Genomic DNA, 16,227 nt, shown 5'->3' with positions numbered 1-16,227 from the left:
AATACGGGGAAAAATAAGAAGACACATAAGAATAGGTGGATCCTTGATCGAATAGAACCGATACATCTCTATGACAGACCAGGATAGTACCTGTGATGACAAAATCGGAGGCGACAGCCTCGGTACGAGCAGGAAAGGCATAGTATCTGGCATGGCCTCCCCCTCGAGGGCGACCTCTACCTCCCCGACCTCCACCTCTAGCTGGCTGAGCAGGTAGGGTAGCAACTGGTGCTGTGATCATAGCCTGGGGACTCTGCGGGGCATGCTGTGGCTGAGAAGTCTGTGGAGGTGCACCCCTCCTAAGTCTTGGGCAATCCCTCACCATATGGCATGTGTCACCACACTCAAAACAAGCTCTAGGAGGACGTGGCAGCTGTGACTAGCTCGGGCCAGGTCTGTTGGACTGACCACTGGAAGCACCCCGTGCAGGAGGCGCACTAGATACTGGTGGCGCATAATAAGGCTCCTGAGGTCTAGGAGGAGCTGGAATACCACTGGCTGCTGGAAGAGTTGAATGAACAGGGCGACTCATATAACCCCTACCATGACGACCTGCAGTTGGGGCACGGGCACCAGAATAATGGCCCGACTCTCGTGACCTCTTGGCCTCCATCTCCTCTCTGTCCCGAGCATGCATACCCTCTACTCTCCTAGCAATGCTCACCACCTGCTGATAGGAAATATCCATCTCCAACTCCCGAGCCAAACTAGACCTGATGCTGGGAATGATCCCCTTAATAAACCGGTGAACCTTCTCGCGAACAGTAGAAACCAAAGCTGGTGTATGTCTAGCCAAATCGGTGAAACGGACAGCATACCCCGACACAGACATAGTACCCTAGCGCAAATGCTCAAACTCCGCGCGCCAACCGTCCCTGAGACTCTGGGGAACATACTCTCTCGTGAATATATCTGAAAACTGAGCCTAAGTCAGGGAAGCTGCCTCATCCGGACTATCTAACTCATAAGCACGCACACTGATAGGCGGCTCCTCGAAGCTGGAAGGTAGTGAAGGAAACCCCGCTCGATCCTGATACACCCATGGCACGGAGGATACGGTAGCACTCCTCTAGAAATCCAAGAGCATCCTTTGAGGCTAGTCCACTGAATGTAGGAGGCTGATACTTCTTGAACCTCTCAAGCCTCTTTTGCTCCTCCTCTGAAGCTACTGCCCTCTCCTCGGGCTGAGCTGGGGCTGCCGGCTGTACAGGTATAATCTCTGCGACCTGATTAACATGCACTCGCTGCTCAGGAGTGCGGGCGGCGGGAGTCTGTGCTCCTCCCCCGGCCTGGGATGTAGCTGCAGCAAGGGGAAGTAGCCCTGCTTGAGCTAGAGTAGTGTACATAGTCATAAACTGCGCCAGCGTCTCCTGGAGTGCTGGAGTAGTAGTAGCAGACGTATCAGGTGTCTGGACTCCGGCTGGAACTGCTGGTGGCACCTCGGTGGCAGCTCGCGCGGGTGCTGTGGCTGCACCATGTGCGCGTCCTCGGCCTCTACCCCGGCCCCGGCCTCTGATGGCTCCAGTAGGGGGCGCGGGTGCCTGATCGTCCCTACTAGCACGTGTCCTCACCATCTGTGAGGGAATAGAAGGCAGAAGTTTAGAATTGTGATATCAAAATCTCGCACGACAAGAAAATCAAATGAAGTGGAAATTTTTCCTAACAGTTACATAGCCTCTCGTAGATAAGTACAGACGCCTCCGTACCGATCCGCGAGACTCTAATAAACCGACTTGTGATTCATGACTCCTATGAACCTAGAGCTTTGAAACCAACTTGTCACGTCCCCAGTTCGCCCTTCGTGAACTATCGTGACGGCACCTAGTCTCTACGACTAGGTAAGCCTAACAAATGCGGAAAAAGAAACAATTGCGGAAAGAAAGTAATTAAAAACCGAGATAACAAAGTTAAACAGTGCTTAAGATGCCGCCTGGCATATAACTGTACAAGAATCTAAATCTAACACTCCCAAAATCCGAAACCCCATGAATCACAAGCTAAAAGATTACATAATAAGCTCTAACTCCAAAAATATCTACCAACAAGGGAAATACATAAAGGGCTATACTAGTACTGAGAATAGAAAGGGACTCTTCGGTCTGCGGACGCGGCAGATATACCTCGGAGTCTCTACAAAGCACCTCGCCTCAAGCGTGATAAGACTGAGTAGAAGTACCTGGATCTGCACATGAAAAACATGCGCAGGAAAGGCATGAGTACACCACAGCGGTACTCAGTAAGTGCCAAGCCTAACCTCGGTCGGGTAGTGACGAGGAAGGTCAAGGCCCTACTGAGGTTAAAGGAAATACAAGATATAACAGCGTAGAATAAGACAATATACTTAAGGGAAACAGTAAGAAGTAATACAAGATAGAAGAACAACAACAACTTTAACACAGACAAAATAATCACGGAAATAAATAGCTCAACGCAGAGATAACAACCGGGGGATCTCCCAGGATACCGACCTGTAGTCCCCAAATATAAATATCCAGTGGATCTCCCGGGTGCAGTCCCGTAGTCCAACTCATAATGCGCGTGGATCTACCGGAGTCCCGATCCGTAGTCCCAAATGTAAATATCCAGTACTGGCGGAATCTAGCAGGTGCAGTCCCGTAGTTCCAACATAAAAGTCCAGGGGGATCTCCCGGGATACCGTCCCGTAGTCCCAAAGTAAACACACAGCAGCAACAAGATGAATACTCAATTAAATTCAAATTTCCATACCAAGGTAAAACAGGTATTTCTAGCCTAGCATGATGCACATAATCCAATTAAGGCAATTTGAGCATCTAAAGCAATTAAGTCAAATAAACATGCTTCCCTAGGCTAATAGCAGGCTTAAATTACACGCATTATGAACAGGAAAAAGGAAATCACATTTATAGTTACTTAAAGAAAATGGATTTTCAACAATTAGCATAAGTACGCACTCGTCACCTCACGTACAAGGCATTTCAAATATCAACAATACCAAATCCTAAGGGGAATCTCCCCCACACAAGGTTAGGCAAGCCACTTACCTCGAACTGTCTCAAAATCAACCCGGAACCATGCTCTTGCCGCGAGTACTCAACTTCAAATGGCCCAAATCTATTCAATTCAGTTGCATAATGTAAATAACACTTCAAGTAACTAATTCTACAACTAAATTCTAAGCTAATACGCGAAATTAGGTAAAATGACCAAAACGCCCTCCAGGCCCACGCCTCGAAATCGGGTAAAATTTATATTTTCAGAATCCTCATACTCTCACAAGTCTAACCATACCAAAATTATCCAAATCCAATGTCAAATTCCCAATCAAAACTCGAAATTTAGGTCTAAGAATTTTCTCCAAATTTTTCCCCAATTTTCATCTCAAATCCGAAATTAAATGACAAAACTAAGATTAGATTATAGGAATACAACAAGAAAGGGATTAGTAACCGTTACCCACTGATTTCCTCTTCAAAAATCTCCCAAAATCGCCCTCTCCCGAGCTCCAAATCAATTTTTCTAACTTTTGATTTCAAACCCTCGAAATTCTTATTTTCTGCCCAGCAAATCCGCTTCTGCGGTCAAGGGACCGCACCTGAGGTCCCCCTTCTGTGGAGAAACAACCGCACCTGCAAAAATTCATTAATTCCCCAAATCCGCACCTGCGACCTATTTACCGCATCTGCGATCACGCAGGTGCGTGGACACTTCCGCACCTGCGACTCCTAGCCTTTCCTCATCTGGCCGCTTCTGCGGCTTGATTCCGCATCTTCGGGAGTCGCACCTGCGGCCTCTCAACCGCAGATGCGGTTATCACAGCAGTCAACAGCCATAAACTTCAGCTGCAATTCCAAATTCCTAACTCTTCGATTAACCATCCGAAATCGTCCCGAGGCCCCCGGGACCTAAACCAAAAGCACGAACAAGTCATATACCACTATCCAAACTTATACCAATCCTTAAAACACCTAAAACAACATCGAAACATCGAATTAACATTGGATTCAAGCCTAAGAACTTCAAAAACTCTCGAATTACGCTTTCGATCAAAAAGTCTATCATACCTCGTCTGAATGACCTGAAATTTTGCACACACGTCACATTCAACACTACGGAGCTACTCCAACTTCCGGAATTCCATTTCGTCCCCGATATCAAAATCTCACTATCGAACCGGAAACTTCAAAAATTCAACTTTCGGCATTTCAAGCCTAATTAAGCTACGGACCTCCAAAACACAATCTGAACACGCTCCTAAACTCGAAATCACCCAGCGGAGCTAATGAAACCAACGGAATTCCATTCCAAGGCCGTCTTCACACTGTTCCGACTACAGTCCAAATGCTAAAACTTAAACTCTCATTTAGGGGACTAAGTGTCCCAAAACTCTTCAAAACTCCAAATAAATCCTCCCGGCAACTCACAACTGCAGAAACAAACACGGGGAGTGCAGTTAATAGGGATCAGGGCGTTAATTCTTAAAATGACCAGCCGGGTCGTTACAAGTTACTAAGTATTATTTATGTTGCACGGGGTGATCCTTTAGGCAAAAAATTTAGGACCCCCCATTCTCTCGCTTCTTTGTTAAACTAATTCATGATTGAGTTCGGCCGAGACCCACAGTTGTGGACCTCGAAGAGTGCCTAACACCTTCTCTTCGAGGTAATTTCAAGCCCTTACCCGACCTTTGGTGATGTAAACTGGTATAACATGAGTTATCTGCTCTGGGTGCCCTAACGCACCTTAATCCGTTAGGTGGCGACTCTAAACCAATTCCTTTTCCTTACTCTCTCAAAAGGAGTTGTCAAAATGTCGAAACCCGATTTCGCGAGAAAAAGGGGGCGCGACATATAGTAATGGACCTATACCGAGTTTTGGAACAAAAATACGGACCCAATATCAACAAAGTCAAACATTGGTCAAACTTTTAGATTCATTAAGCATTTAGACTTTAACTTTTCAACAAAATACGATAACTCAAGCTAGGGACCTCCGAATTCGATTTCGGGCATACGCCCAAGTCCCAAATCACGATACGGACCCACCGGGACCGTCAAAATACGGATCCAGGTCTGTTTGCTCAAAATGTTGACCGATGTCAACTCAAATAGATTTTTAAGGCAAAATTTCATATTTTATCACTTATTAACATAAAAGCCTTCCGAAAAAATACCCGAACTGCGCATGCAAATCGAGGAAGACATAAAGAAGCTATTGGAGGCTTCAAAACATAGATTTAAGGTCCAAAACTCTAGATGACCTTGTGTGTGTGTGTGACCTTCTTTATATATTGTTTATATTATCTTTTTGAAATCATTTGACATAATTGATTTCAAAAAGATATTATAAACAATATATAAAGAAGGTCACACACACGCGCGCGCGCGCGCACACACACACACACATATATATATATATATATATATATATATATATATATATATATATGAATAATCAGAGAGCTCATGAAAAAATAATGCTAAATTTAAACGAAAATCTTCAAAAAGAAAATAAAAGATATAAATTGCATATTTTTGGGAAGGATTCACTTTAATATCATGTTAATATTGTTTGGGTCGGGTGATTCCTATTATTGTTTATCAGATTGAAAAAAAAAAAAAAAAAACATGAGAAAATACTAACTGAAAGTTGCATTTTTCGATTATTATAATTTTTGTGTGATTTAGTGAAAGTTCAATGATTTTTGTATGAGAAAACACAATTATATGACTTTGGTGAAAAAAAGTCATATTTATATGACCATATGTGAAATTTGTCCTTGGTTGCATCTGTCTACGCTAAGCACCTAATACTACCCATTCCAAAACTCTGTATTATTTTAAACAAAAATTGATGTTGTACATGAATATTCATTCACTTGTTATTCAGTTTTGCTCTACTAGATTGCATACGGTCAAAATCAGGGAAGACCGATTTTGAGGTTTCTATGGCGTTCCGAGTTCGACCTCGATGGGCTCGAAGCATAGCCTAAGGCTCGACCCCGAAGTGCTCGCCTCGAGAGGGTATATCGAAGGCTCATCATAGCGTACCTCGAGGCAGCATGAAAATCGACGATCGTCATGGAAAGGCGGGAAGGCTCCCAGGGACACGTGGTTGGAACTCACCAGGTCTGCAAGAATAGTACCAATCGGTATTGAGCCATTATACAGTTGTACCCTTTCTCGTCATTATTAGACATGTACTATGTTAGGATTCCCCCCTCCTATAATGGGGACCCTTGTCATCTTGTAAGGGGAGATCAGATTATTACATGATATATTGATCTGCAATACAACATTCTCTGCTCTTGCTTAAACAATTGTTCTACACATTTATTGTTTACTCCTTCATTGTTCATTCATTGTTCTTCATTTATTGATCATTATTAACCGCAAAAGGCCATCTTTAAGGCTTCATTATCATTGTTTCTTCATCAATGAGCTCACTACCAACTGCCCTAAGCAAGCCTCGAAGCCCCTGCTCTGGCCAGCTCGAGACTCGATTTTGTGAATACTTTGGTTTGCTTTCCTTATTCTGTTTATCTACGCTTAGCATATACTGCCTAACGACTAGTATTAAAATAAATCACGTATTTTTAGAACCACAAAATCAAATATAATTGTCATTACCATTTTCTAGGTAAACATAGATAAACTTGACCTCTTAAGTTCATCATAGTATGTGTTTACCCTTAAAATCGGACAACAATTAAACTTATATGTGGTTTTAAGGATATGTGATTTTACTTGGCACAAAATGAGAAATATGAGAATGAATGTTAGAAATTAACTGTAAAATAAAGCAAACCATTATAATGAGCGGTTATGGCCTTCAAGCTAGATCGCCCTCGAACCAACAGAGTACGCTAATAAAAAGTATGAACTGAACAACAGAACTTAAGAGAGAAAATGTAATGTATTTCTTTGTTATGCGTGAATATGATGATTACAAAATGATTATAACCCCCTTTATATAGTAGATGAATTCTACTTATGGTACAATTCTAAATACAGAAGAAAATCCCATTATTGGCTAAATGTCCGGCCTTGACTTGATACGTGCCGAAATTTTCACCACGATCCTTGCCCGATCACGGATATCTCGGCTTTCTGTTATTCCACTTTAGCAGGCCTCCTTCGGTCTCTCTCGATCTTTATCCCGTTTCGGTCTCGATCATGGTTGGTCTCGTTCTTGATCGATTATCGATTAATGAACTTAGCAACCCATCTCCGTGCCATGGTTCAATACAATGCAAGGTCAAGCTTTGGTCTGCCACCCTAGTTTTGGTTAGCCACACAAAATTAGGGAAGCTCGATTTTGACCGTGTACAGATAGTCCCCTCGTTTTTTGGAGTGTAATGACAAGAAACGAATTGAGTCTTTGAGCTTCCCCTCGGTTTACCATGACGTAAGCGACGAGCCCGACCATGATGCCAGTGACAAGGGGGCACTGAAATATCCCGTCGGTCCAGATGTTGAGGCATTAAATGCCTGTCAGTTGTAGTCGGCCACTATCGGTTCTGAACCGTTGTCTTCAACCTATAAATGTATCTTCCTTCTTTTTCCCAAACTTTACTTTCAATCTCTTCCATTCTAATCTTCATAATTCTTTGCATTCTTCAGAGCTTCCTATCTCCAGGTCTTTGAGTTTCTTTGCTTGTTCTTCCCAAAACACCAAATATTCCAATCCTTATCCTTTTTTGCTTACAAAAACAAAATGGGCAAAACATCTAAAACTGTTCCGCGAAAGGAGACTGCTCCATCATCGCGGTTGGGCGGTGAGGAACTGGTGCGGAGCCACACCTTGAAGAGTTTTGTCCCGGAGGGTGTGTTCTCAATTCTGATTTCAAGGTTGAAAAGACTTCCTCGATGCCAGGCTGATGCGAGCCGGTATCGAGGTATATATGCTCGATTACCAAAAAACTTCTCTTCCAGGTTAAAAAATATTGCAACTCGGGTACAAAATACATGGTGTTGCCTGCTCCAGAAGAGGAAATCACCACCTATGTGGAAGGGTTCTTAAGTGTTTAAACTTACCATTTCACGTTGGGTCCCTTAGATCCGATCATCATAGATTTCTGCAAGAAATACGACGTGGCCCTCGGTTAGATTCATCCCTCCTTCTGGAGGGTAGTGATATTACTCCGTTTCTTCTTAAGCAAAGTCGATGGGCTTCCCTTCACCCTCGACCACCTCATACGCCTATATAGCCCCCGACTCTATCAAGGGGGACTAATAAAGCTTCAACATCGAGCCACCAGGGCACCTTTCTCGAGCATAGATGAGGACAAAGATCGGGCTGGATGGGCCGATTTGTTCGAGTGAAGACCTCGGACTTGATCCTGGCCAAAAGTATGCCATTTCCTGAGAAATGGAATATGAAACGTAAGTATGATTCTGTCCCTAATTTTTGTTTATTGTCTTCGTTTTTTCCACCCTTTTTTATCATTGTTTTACTGGATGCAGCTGTTGCCTAGATGTCGGGTGCGGTCCCCCAACTTGAGGCCTGGGTCAGGAGTCTGATATCACAATCGACACACGCTGAGCGTGCATGGCGCGATTTGGCGAAGGGTCAATGGGAGGCTAGTAGCCATGGTAAGTTTTTCTCCTCGACTTAATGATTTGACCACCGTTCAAGTATTTTTCTGAACTTACTCATTTCTCTTCTTTTGTAGGTCTTGGGAAGGAGGTGATGATGGGACCTCCGTCTGATGATGAAGAAATCCTTCCCCTATCATCTGTTTTGAAGCCAGGGGGAGAAGAAGAGGAAGAGGGACTTCAGCGAACTCTGAGGGCAGAAACCCAAAAAGAAGACAACCTATAAACCCAAGGGGAACATCATCCTTTAACAATTGACTCAGATCGTCAACTACTGGATCAGCCCGAAGAGGATGAAGAAGAAGAGAATGAAGATGGTTCCGGGTAGGTGGCCTGTGCGCGAGCTAGCACTGAGGTTTGGAGAACTTCAGAACAGTGGGAGTTGATACTATGCCACCTAGGCTTGATAAGATCGAGGAGGAAAATTCGGCCCAAGTCCCCGAGCCAAGAGGAACCGAAGATGCTTTACCTCGTGGCAAAGAGACCGTTGAAGAGGCGGTGGACGTGGTGCAGAAACCAGACTTCAGGCTCCCCAAGATGGAGGCAGTGCCTCACAGGACCACTTGGGGCAATAGAGATCGCGCATTCCCCCTTGTTTCCTTTAGTTTCTGATTCGATGATACGCGACACTCAGGCTGTAGAGACTTGTCACGGGGAAGGAGCCCACGGAGAGGAATATCTTTTCCGTGGTTATTTGTTGGGGTAGAAGATGTCACCGGTCTGAGTGACTTGGAAGTTTCGAAAAAAAGCTCGGGCGAGGCTTCCTCGAGTTTCAAACTGACCAATCCATTTCCGGCCCCCAGTGCCGATCCGGGTGCAAGCGAACAATCATTATTATGATCCCGGAGGATGCCCGGGTTCTTGCTACCCCCGTAAGGGTGGCCAGATACCTCGGTGTTTGGTCATAGAAGAAGACCGGGCCCAGATGCACGAGGTGGGAGCACCCTGTCTTTTCAACGAGGCCCAACAAGCTCTAAATCGAGTAATCCCTGATTTCCCTATCAATTTTCATACTTAGATTTTTCCCCCTTTGTATAACTTCCCCTTCTATGTTTACAGGCTTCAGTGCTTCATCACGAGGCTTTCCTCCGATTCTGAGGGGAGCTGAGCCGGCATGAGGCCGAGATCTGGGGGCTCACAGAGAAGAAAGATGCCTTCAAACTTCTTAGTGAGCAAAGAGAAATGGTGGTTAAGAGCCTTCGAGCTGATTTAAAGGTGTCCCAAAAAGAACATGCCGATCTGGTCAAGCAGGTAAATAGAATCTTTGAAGTTACTGAAGACGAATCGGGAACTGTGACTAACGATCTGAACCCACAGGTCCACCAAAAGATTGACATAATCGAACAGCTCCGTGAAGAGCTGTAGACTATAAAGACTGAGGCCGAAGTGTGGAAAAAGAACATGGATCGCTTAGCCACAGAAAAGGAGACTGCCCGGGCCCACCTGGCCTCGTCTGAAGTTCAGCTCCGAAATCTAAAGGAAAAAACCTTGGCACAAGCCAAGAAAATTGAGGAGCTCCAGTCTCAGTTGGGTTCTACAATTTCTAATCGGGAGAAGCTGGTCACAGAGCTCGAAGTGGCCAAATCGGAGGTCAAAACGACCAAGGCCAATGCTGATGCAGTGGTGGCTATCTACAGGGCTGACACCGAAGCTGCTCAGGTTCGGGCAAAGGAGGTTTCCGAGACCGATCAGATTCGAGCAGAGAGGATTGGTGAGCACGCCAAGTGTCAATCTCGGAGGGAGATCCTTGAATAAATCCATGCTCGGGGCTTTGATCTTTCCACCGAGATCGAGGGTGCTTAGAAGCTTGAAGCGAGGCTGAGGCTGAGAAATTAGCTTATCCCAATGATAACGACGAATCCAAAAGTGTAGAAGACCCTGAGGGCGGAAATGCCACTCCCAGAGATGACCAGGCCATTTAGGCTTTTAGTTAGTTTTTGTATTTTTGTCGAGGCCGCTTTGGCCTTTTGTAAAGAACTTCCATCGAGTCCCTGTAAAAAGGTTTTGATGAATATATAAAACTTTTTCCCTTCTATGGCTTCTAAATTTGTTATCTTTTTGTACGGGTCAAACCGCCTTAGCATAAAATTAAGAAGTTGTTTTCGAAGGTCCAAAGTTTGAGATGGTAATTACCGATAATAGGTACTGCCCTCGACCGTTTCTGATTGATGGACCCCGAATGACCATTTGAACTTGAGTTTGAGTAGCTCTTATGCTTAATAGTCGAGTGAGGATTTGCTAGAACTCGAGATAAGGTAGCCCTTGGGCTTTATGATCGAGTGAGGACTTGCTCGAACTCGAAGTAAAAGTAGCCCTTAGGCTTTATAGTCGAGCGAGGATTTTCTCAAACCCGAAGTGAAGTTAGCCCTTAGGCTTTATGGTCGAGTGAGGACTTTCTCAAACTCGAGATAAGGTAGTCCTTGGGCTTGATAGGTAGTCCCCGAGTGAGGACTTGTTTGAACTCGAAGTGAAGGTAGCCCTTAGGCTTTATGGTCGAGTGAGGATTTGATCGAACTCGAGATAAGGTAGCCTTTGGTCTTGATAGGTAGTCCCCGAGTGAGAATTTGCTCGAACTCGGGTTAAGCTAGCCCTTGGGCTTTATAGTCGAGTGAGGACTTGCTCGAACTCGAAGTGAAGGTAGCCCTTAGGCTTTATGGTCGAGTGAGGATTTGCTCGAACTCAAAGTAAAAGTAGCCCTTAGGCTTTACAGTCGAGTGAGGATTTGCTCGAACTCGAAGTAAAATTAGCCCTTAGGCTTTATGATCGAGTGAGGACTTGCTCGAACTCAAGATAAGGTGGACCTTGGGCTCGATAGATAGTCCCCAAGTGAGAATTTCCTCGAACTCGGGTTAAGATAGCCCTTGGGTTTTGTAGTTTTACTTTCATTTGTGTCTTTTTCGAGGCCATTTTGCTACGGGTTTCGGACGTCTCCAAGCCGTGTTAAATTGGTCGTAGCCTTTTGGTTCGGGTGTAGCCCAGTGAGCTTGCCTCCCCTAGTTATCCAGGCGTGCCTAAGATAACAGTCCCGGAGTGGGAATGGCCGCGATTTTTTCTTAAAATTCGAGGGTTGCCTAAAAGGTCTTATGCCCTCGACGCTCAATAGTTTGATATGTTCTAGTTTTATTTTTCGGACAGCAGTCCCCAAGTGTAGGGGTGAATATCCGAACTCTGGTTATGATCGGCACTTAAGCTCGTTCCCATAATAGATTGAGAGTATGGAATTTTAAAGTAGAAAAGCTTTTTCTAAGATATGAGATGATTGCAAGGAAAAATAATTCTCTTTATTCTTGAGAAAAATGATTACACATGCGTACATGTTTTAAGCCAGGGCTCGAACAACCTATGTGGACACAGTTCGTTCGACCGTTTGGCCCTATCGAGACCCCGTCATTATGAAGTAATTTCCTTGCAACAAAGTTGACATCCAAAGGCAATGCCCCCAGTATTCAAGGTTTATTGTAGGGAACCTCGAATAATGTTAAATGCTGTCTTTGACACCGATTCGTGGTTGGCCTTCGATCCTAAGTTAGCACGATCCGTTGTTGCCTCATTAAAAACCTTATCAAAAAACCCAATTGGAAGTGCAATGCGTGCTTTAAGATCCAAAGCTCCGTGCCGCTCCTTGTCGATAACCTGCAAGTGTTAGTCGAAAAATAGAAAGAAGTGAAATGGGGTCTTACATTCTATGTGGCACATTTGGTCAAGCGCTGCTCCTCTTAAGGGGATGTCAAGGGTTCGTAACTAGGCAACTTCGTTTGGATTTTGGATGTTTAATGTGATCTTCCTCAGTACCAAGTCTCCGTGAACTCTGACCTCGATCATTTCCCCTCTTATTCTATGTAGAATTTTGCCCAGACCCGTTGTCTCTACGGTCACTATTATACGGTTGATATAACAATCTCTTTTTGGCCTTGGTTCACTATTATACCGTTCTTGATTCTATCCACGGGCCTGTTAGGATAAACGGACCCAGAAGGAGCCCCTAGTTGATCATCCTCGACCTTGATCTTTGATTGATACCGATTGTGTACATCGGCCCAAGTGACAGCTGGGTATTCGATCAAATTCTACTTCAACTGCTGGGAAGCTTTTGAACTTCGAACGTTACAACCTTGAGTGAAAGCTTGAACGGCCCAATCATAGGTGACCGGTGGCAAATCCATTCGTTCCATTGGAATCGAGATACGAACTCCCTAAGCATCTCGTTGCCCTTCTGCCTTACCTTGAAAAAGTCCGACTTTCTTGTTGTGACCTTAATGGCCCCGATTTGTGCCTTTACAAAGGAATCTGCAATGTAAATTATGATACCATATCATAGCACCCTTTGATAAAGTCTCCCCGAATTTTTTCAAAAACACGGATTTGATCTCGTCATCTTCCAAGTCATTTCCTTTGATAGCACACGTGTAGGAGGTGATGTGTTCATTTGGATCGATCGTCCCGTTATATTTAGGAATCTCAGGCATACGGACTTCTTGGGGATTGGCTTCGGAGTTGCGCTTGGGGGGAAAGGTTTTTGTACAAACTTTTTGGAATCTAGACCTTTCAATATTGGTGGAGCCCCCGGGATCTGGTCGACCCTGGAATTATAGGTTTCTACCTTCTTGTCGTTTTCCTCGATCTTCTTTTCCCCTGTCTCAATTCGCTTTGTCAGTTCTTCGAGCATCTTAATGATAGAAGGGTTGATCTCCGATTCCTTCTCGCTCGACCTCTTCGAAGCCAATTCGACCCTATGTATGATTTCCTGGGATGGCTCGGGTTCGACCCTACTCGATGTGTGATTCTGATTTTGGAGCTGAGCTATTGCTGCTTGTTGGGCTTGCAACATTTCGAAGTTATCCGCAGGCTAATTTCACTGCCGTGTGCATTCTGAGTAGCTGATCGGGTACCCCCACAAACACTGCTTTCGGGATCAGTGGCCAAATTTCCATTGATGGTTACATGCGAGCTGACGTCGGTTGGATCTATAGCTGGAACGTTTCCTGGTGCAATGTTCTCATACTCGTCGTGGTAGCTGAGATCATTGTCAATGTGTTGAGGTGCTGACTGAGAGTTTGACATCTTTTAATCATGTAATCAAAGACACTTCAAAGAGCAAGCGTAAAATAGTGTGTGTTACGAAAGTTCGTACCAGGCAATCACTATTATCCTTAGCCCCACGGTGAGCGCCAAACTATTTACCCTTAAGATCGGATAACAATTAAACTTATAAGTGGCTTTAAGGATATGTGATTTCACTTGGCATAAACTGAGAAATATGAGAATGAATGTTAAAAATTAACTGTAAATAAAGCAAACCAATATAATGAGTGGTTATGGCTTTCGAGCTAGATCGCCCTCGAACCAACAGAGCACGCTAATAAAAAGTATGAACTGAAAAACAAAGCTTAAGAGAGAAAATGTAATGTATTGTTTTGTTATGCGTGAATATGATGATTACAAAATGATTAGAACCCTCTTTATATAGTAGAGGAATTCTACTTATGGTACAATTCTAAATACAGTAAGAAATCCATGATTGGCTAATTGTCCGGTCTTGACTTGATACGTGCCGAGATTTCCGCCACGATCCTTGCCCGATCACGGATATCTCGGCTTTCTGGTATTCGACTTTAGCATGCAACCTTCGATCTCGCTCGATCTCTATCTCGTTTCGGTCTCGATCACGGTTGGTCTCGTTCTTGATCGATTACCGATTAATGAACTTATAAACCCATCTCCGTGCCATGGTTTGATATAATGCAAGGCCGAACTTTGGTCTGCCGCCTTGGTTTCGATTAGCCACACAAAATTAGGGAAGCCCAATTTTGACCGATGTTATAGAATAGTTTGACATTTGTTTAAGACTCCCACTTCCCCTGATTCTTGGGAAAGTTGGAATTGATGAAGTAGGCATTTGGATATAAAAGTTACTCCTATAATTTTTGAATAAAATAGTATTTGAAGTTAAGTTGATTAATAGTATTTGGAATTTGAAATTATGTTTGGACATGCATTTCACTTGAAAAAATATTGCAGTTTTGTGAGTGGAATTTTTTTTTTCTTGAAAATTTTGAAAAAGTGGTCAAAACTAATTTTTTGTTTTGAAAACCTCATTACATAGACGAACATATTTTTGAAAAAAAGAAAGATTTTTTTTATGAACAAACGTGTCCGAAATGTGTGCAATTTTATAGATTCAAGGTCATCTTAGCAGTTCAATAGCTAGAAGTTAGGATTTCAAGCTTATGGGTTCGGAATTCTAATCATTTTAAGTTATTGAGTTATAAATTAATAATTTATACATATTTAATAAGTTTTTTAAAATAAATACATGGTTCGAACCAAAGCTACTGGATTCAGCCGAACTCATTCCCGGCACTCTAGCTCCGCCCCGGGTAATTGTGATAATACATAAGCACTTTCAGGAATTTCATTGTCATAGTTTTAATAGGATGTAGCTGTAGTGATATGCTCTCAGGTTCATGTTACTTGGTGCATTCTCTTGTAGAAACTTTTGAGTTCCTATCAATGAACATACAAGTTATCAAAAGAGCAACTAAGTTAAGAATTGTTATTAGAGATGCTAGTATATTAGTGAAAAATTAAAAATGCTAGTATATTTTAATTTGTAAATAAAAACTTGGATTTTTATGACATTTCTTGCAATATGGAAAACTTATCCAATTCCTTAGTAAAAGTTTCTTCCTATTACACGGTCAATGTATATAAGCTAGATTTTATTTAGTTGCTAAAATTTTATTGATTAGAATAACTATTACTTTATATAAGTTAAATATATTTTTTGTTTAATAAAAACGGTGATATGGCCGAAAGCTAAAACACGGTCTAATAACCAGTGTAGGAAATACCATAATCCCCGTACTAAAAGCAGGGGCATATGCATGAATTTTTGTAAGCAGTGTGAAAATTTATAGGAGAACGAGAATAAATAACTTTAATTATCATAGTTTTAGATTAAAAAAATAACTTTAATTTATTGGTATCGTTGAATCTTAAGTTAAAAGAGGCCCTCAATTCAATTTAATCACAATTTTAAAACCACAGAGGCTCTTTCAAATATTTGCAAAAAATACATGCTAGATGAGCACATCTATTAATATATATATTAATATATATATCTATTAATATATATATACATATATATACATCTATTATTGAAAAATAGTCACGGTTTTAAAAGTAATTGAAACATAGTCACTTTTTTATGTAAGGATAAAATCTGAAGAAAAACACTCTTAAAAATTCGATTTTTTTTTAGTATAATATGCTAGAGTTAGATTTTTTTTACATTTGAGATTCCATCATAATGTATTGGAGTTCCACCATAATATGCTGGAAGTTACACAGGAGCTCCATAATCCATCATATTATGTTGAAACTTTCCGTGTTTTAGCTAAAATAATGACTATTTTTTGATGACTTTGCAAACACTGCTTATTGTTTGATGGAATTTTTACCTCCTATAGCAAAGGTTAACACCTTATTTATTTTAAATAAATATCATTTTACAAAATTATATTCTATAGATACCTTTTAATGTTTATAGCAAAATATCTAATTTTGGTTACCTCCTAACCCTAAGCCACTAAATACGCTATTCAGTTACACTATTTTCTTTCTCTCTCTACTTTGATACATGCCATTCTCT

The sequence above is a fragment of the Nicotiana attenuata genome, unplaced genomic scaffold (genome assembly GCF_001879085.1).
Source record: "Nicotiana attenuata strain UT unplaced genomic scaffold, NIATTr2, whole genome shotgun sequence".
Classification (NCBI taxonomy): Eukaryota; Viridiplantae; Streptophyta; class Magnoliopsida; order Solanales; family Solanaceae; genus Nicotiana; species Nicotiana attenuata.
This window is presented reverse-complemented; position numbering follows the sequence as displayed.